Here is a 6,000-nt window from a genome sequence, read left to right as displayed (position 1 = left end):
TGAAGGTATTTTCCTGCAGTAAACTTCCAGATTAACATTTTCTGTTTTTTCACAGAAATCTAGTTTTTTTTTTTTTAATAACAGGTTTTTAGACAAATATTCAGGAAAAAACAGGAGGTATAAATTCCAGGGTCAAATGGAAATGCAGAGTTACATGGGTTTTTATTTTGTTCTATTGATTGATTTTTTAAAAAATGAGGTATTTCTTAGAGCCTCTAGTATGCTAGCACTGATTGTGATCTGTAAAAGCATCTTATAATATGCAGTGCTCCCAAACTAGTAAACTCTAATGCTGTTTTCTCCCCTAAAGAGTCTGAGTTCTGCAGAACACGCTGGGTGTTACTTCTTGGATAGCTGGTACTGTAGTGTGCCCTGCTGGGGACAGGTTCTCCTTACCTAAGGAATTCTCACTGGGCTGGGACTTCCACATCTGTTATGACACTTGGCACTGACAATGGGGTCGCAGAGGTTCTCAGGACAGGCTGGTTAGCCTACTCCCTCACCCTTACAAGCAACTCTGCTCTCTGTGGCACTCATCAGAATTGCTTTGCACAGTGGTCTCCAACTTTTTTTTTTTTTTTTTTTGAAATAGGTTTTCTGTAGACCAGGCTGGAGTGCAGTGGCACCATCATAGCCCACTGGAGCCTACACCCTCTGGGCTCAAGCAAACCTCCCACAGTTGGGATTACAGGCACATGCCACCACGCCCAGCTAAAATTAAAAAAATTTGTAGAAACGGGAGTCTTGCTGTTTTGCCCAGGCTGATCTCAAACTCCTGGCCTCAAGTGATCCTCCCACCTTGGCCTCCCAAAGGGCATGAACCATCGCATCCAGCTTGTCTCCACTTTTTTTGATCTTGTATCTTACACTTAAAAATCTTGAGTACACACTCCTAATATGGAAATATTTATAAATAATATGACTGTGTTACTGCACTATGATGATGTTTTAAAGTATGCCACAATTTTGAGGGATAAGATAAAAATGAATGGAAATCATATTTCTTCCCACATTCCAGTAGGCATTTTGCACTCCCTAGTGTGTACACAATCCACTTTGTAAGCCTCTGGCTTTTGAGATAGAGTCTACTTACAAGCCAACTAGCTGTCACCCTCCCTTCGTTCCTGGGTTAAGTTTGCTTTCCAGTGAAACACTCTGCAACCACTGAAGAATGCAGGCTACCTGCAGGTATTTGCTTCTAAAGAAGTCCAAGAAGTACTAAGTGGAAGAAGCAAGTATTAATATATATGTATGGTCTGATTTCTTGTGTGAAATTTTTTTACATTTGTAAAAATGTATAATTTATTCAGAGAAAATCTCTAGATTGATACATTAAAAGCTGTTAAGTTATTTCTGAGCACTGGGATTAAGGGCCTTGGGAGAGTAAGAAGATTTTTATTTTTTACTTTACTCTTCTGCACTGCTTGAATTTTTAATGAACCCGGATTCTTTTTGTAATAAATAATTTTTAAAATCACTAAATATATTATGATGTCAACTATGTTACAATGCATTGCCAATGTTGATTGTTGAAGTTGGGTGATGGGCATGTTGGGTTTCATTGTATTCTTCTCTACTTTTATGTGTATTTGAATATTTCCATAATAAAAATTTTAAATAAAAAATGCACTGCAAAAGAGTCTATAGAAATACACTACACAGTTAACAGTAGTTATCTTAAGGGTGGGAGGACAGAAGAAGGGTTGAATAGAACTTCAGATACCTTCTGCCTCAAATGTTTTATAATGGGAAAACCACTGATATATACACACACACACACACACACACACTCACTGCAGAGCCACCAATGCAAAGAGTTTCATATGTAGAAGGTAGTAGAAAATACTTACTTGATTTCCTAGATAAATGTTAGTTCCTAGGGAAATCTACAAAATAAATGTGTAAGTCGAGTGTTTAATATGTAAGGCTTGGCTGTTCCATATGAAGATTTTTTTTTTTTTTTTGAGACAAAGTCTCACTCTTTTGTCCAAGCTGGAGTGCAGTGGTGTGATCTCAGCTCACTGCAACCTTCACCTCCTGGGTTCAACCGATTCTCCTGCCTCAGCCTCCCAAGTAGCTGGGACTACAGGCCTGCACCACCATGCCAGGCTAATTTTTGTATTTTTAGTAGAGACGGGGGTTTCACTATCTTGGCCAGGCTGGTCTTGAACTCCTGACCTTGTGATCCGCCTGCCTGGGCCTTCCAAAGTGCTGGGATTACAGGCGTGAGACACTGTGCCCGGCCCCATATTAAGATCTTAAGGCTTGTTTTATAAAAAGGATTCCTGGGCTTGTTGTATCATCAAACAAAGGTGAAACTCCACAGCATAGCCACATGCCTCTGCACAGTCTCAGCGGCAGCAGGGAGGGCACAGCTAGTGGTCTGCCATGAATGATTTGCACTTATAGCTGGTTACCAAGCTCCATAACATGAAAAGACAGTGTCTTAAAGTACAATACCTAATTATAGCTCTCATATGGGGTCCAAGGGAGTTAATATGTAAAGGACATTTTCTGTTGCTGACTGCAATGGTAGGCTGCATTCATGGACACATAGAATCTATAAAGAGGGAAATGATGGTCCATTAGCCGTGTGACCTTGTAAAAGCTAAGCTGTAGGTACCTCATCTGTGAAACAGGGATAATAGTATTAGCCACCTCAGGGGACTATGATGTGGATTAAAGGAGAATGTATGTAAGGCACCTTGCATATGGTGAACACTCGAATGTCAACTATTCTGGTTTTCATGTGAAAAACTGCTTACTGAACTGGAACATTTAGCTTGCGAGCCCGTGTCTCCTGATTTTAAGTATCTTCTCCTCTAACAGACATGTGGTTAGGGTCCTTGGTCTGTGGTTAATCTCATTACCCTTGCCAAGTTTAGGAATGGTCATGTCACCTAATTTTGGCCAGTGAGATAAGAGGGCTGTCTCCTGCATGATGTCTACTGTTCATTCTCTGGATGTTACCATGTCTGAGTGAGCTGCCTGCAGTTGCAGTGGGCAACTTGCTAACAGCCTGAGGATGAAGCCAACATCAAGGATGGTGGAGCAGAGAGAAGGAAAAACACAGCATCTTCATAACATTACCAAGCAGCCCAGTCAGCTCTTCCTGAGGCCCACTCTACCTTGGAACTTCCTTTTGTGTGAGATTTAAAAACAAAACAAAACCAACCAAACAAAAAACCCTCTTTATTTAAGCCAGTTTGAGTTAGCTTCCAAAGGCATCATGATTGATTGAACCTGCACCAGACAGGATTTGAGGTAGGGGTGGTAGCATTTATTCAGTGATGTTTATTAAGCACTTTAGAATGCAAAAATAAAGATATCAAGAAGTTCCGAGACATGAGGAACTGGGGGTTCTGGAATGATAGCAGCTTGAAATTTTTTCTACTTGCAGTTTAACCCATTTGCCTCTCCTGAGAAAAGCAGCTGCTGGGGCTTGCCGGGGGAAGATAAGGCCTGGGATGTGAATGAGGCTTCGGGCCACAGCAGAATCCTGTCAGAGAGCTGGGGCAAGATTGTCTTCCGGCCTGGGAACCATAGCAGAAGCCTAAGGAGGGGATCCGGGGCAAGGTCCTCATGAACGTATGGGTCTCCCTGCTTCTTGAGGAGCTGACCAGATGGGTTGAGTTGCCTTCACTGCTATGAAGGTGTCTGAGAGAGGTGAGGAGACTAGAAAGGGGGCAGAGAGGCTTCCTTCAAGTCCCTTGCCAGAGGACTGGCAACCCACATGCTGCTAAGCTTGAGCCTGGGAGGCTGATACTGCTGTTCCTTCTATCAGGCTGCGAATGCTGTCTCTTAAGGTACCTCAGTATCTGGAACAGAGCCCCAGTGATCAAACAAAGGAAAAGAAGATTCCTAATGGAGTCCAGTAGCCAGGGATAATTACAAGCAGAACCCTCAGTACAGAAATAGCTGCTGACATAGATAACTTGAACCAAAGAATAAGAAAAGGAGATACAAGTGCAGCACAATAAAACTGATTTTCTGGAACCAAAAAAGGATGATTTTGAACCAGAGCTTTCAAGAGATAAATCGAAGGAGAAAGTGGTCACTGTTGATGTCTGAATTAGTGTCAGAGAAAGACATCTGAAAGCACAGAGCAAGATTACAAAGAGATAGTAAAAATCCAGAACGGAGGTGAAGGATGTAACAGAAGACAGATGTGAGCGAAAATATTTAAAAGGTTTCTGAGACAAAGAGAGAGACTGGCCTCTCAGAGTTCCAGGAGCTGGGCGTGGTGGGTCATGCCTATAATCCCAGCATTTGGGGAGGCAAAAATGGGAGGATAGCTTGAGGCCAGGAGTTTGAGACCAGCCTGGATAACAAAGTGAGATCCTGTCTCTGAAAAACAAAAACAACAACATAAAAGAGCCTTCCAGGAAGGAATGATGATCAGAAGACACGCTTCTAGGCATATTATATCTCTGAGCTACAAGAATAGAGAACAACCTTAAAAGTCTCTACAGGGAAGAACAAGTTACTCCTAAAGAAGAAAGAGTCATCCTGGCAATGGACTGCTTACTTACAACACTGGAAGTGACAATATGGAAAACTGCCAACCACAGAGGGAAAAGGACTATACGGAAATCAACCTAGGCAGACCTGCAGCTTGGCTCTCCAGTATCTTCAGTCCACTCTTAAAAAAGTATCCAAGAATATATTACCAGTTCCTTTTGCTTGGTGATAAAATAAACTGTCAAAGTCTCCAGTAGAGTTGGGAAGGATTAGAAGAATATAAAATCTTAGAATAATAGTAAAGGGGATCATCACCCAAGTCAAAATGTATTACCAGCTCCTGGACACTAAAGGCCACAGAAGCTCATCCCTCGGACTGTGAATGTTACTGGGTCCTCCACTCTGTAAAAGTCTATTCTTTTCCTGAGTTGATCACATCACCATCTGCCTTGACGACTCTTCTAAAAACAGTCTGGTGCTAAAAATAATAAGTGAATCTCAGCAAATCTGGGCATCGGAGGTGGGTGGGAAGGAGGGAAATGTTCCAAAGTTCTCATCTGGGTAGTAGCTGTGCAACTGGTAGGGGAAGTGAAAGTATTCTAAAGATTGGAATGGGGAGTGGAAGCAGTGGACAAACAGTATTTGGTGGGAGAAGTATGTGTCTGGTTTTATATAATGGTAAAGAAATATGTATCTGATTATGAGCAACAGGAAAGGGAAACTAGCTGGAAGTAGAATGAAAATCTACAAGAAAAATTGTATCAACAAGATGGAAAGGGGAACTATCAATTTGATCAATCTGCAAAAATAAGTACATAAAAGGAGAAAATAATTAGTAAAGTAAGGCAATAAATAAATAAGGTAGTAAGAGTCCAATCATTTCACTAAATGTAAATGGAATAGATTTTCTTATTAGAAGTCAGAGACACTTAGATTGAGTTAAAAATATAAATAAGCCAGCTATACTTTATCTAGAAGAAAAATATCTAAAATTTTTAAAGAAACAAAGTGTAAAGAAAAGTTGAAAATAAAGAAATGAACAAAGATACCAAGAAAATATAGTGAAAAAGAAAATAGGATTAGCAAAATTAATTGTCAGACAAGGAGGAATTAAAGATTAGGGGCACTAAAGGAGGAATGTTATGTAACAATGTAAGGCGCATTTTGTGAAGCAGAATTAACATTAGTAAACTTATGTGTACCAAACAATGTAAATACAAATATAATTTGATCAAAATAGAGATTTTAAAACACTTTTAAGAATCATATATAATATACAAAAAAAGGCTATAGAAGAATAATACAGTCACACTTAGTTTAATAGATATATGATCTTAAATTTCTCAAGTAAAACATAGAATTTTTTCACATATCCAACAGAATGTTATAAAAATTGACTATGTACTTGATCACAAAGAAAGGCTTAGCAAATACAGAAATGAGAGATTTTTGTAGCCACATTCAATAAAACTAGAAATAAATAATTTAAAAGTGATCAGAATAGCCTATTTATAAATTGAAGAATACTTCCTCAGTAAT

The sequence above is a fragment of the Gorilla gorilla genome, chromosome 16, assembly GCF_029281585.2.
Source record: "Gorilla gorilla gorilla isolate KB3781 chromosome 16, NHGRI_mGorGor1-v2.1_pri, whole genome shotgun sequence".
Lineage (NCBI taxonomy): Eukaryota > Metazoa > Chordata > Mammalia > Primates > Hominidae > Gorilla > Gorilla gorilla.
This window is presented reverse-complemented; position numbering follows the sequence as displayed.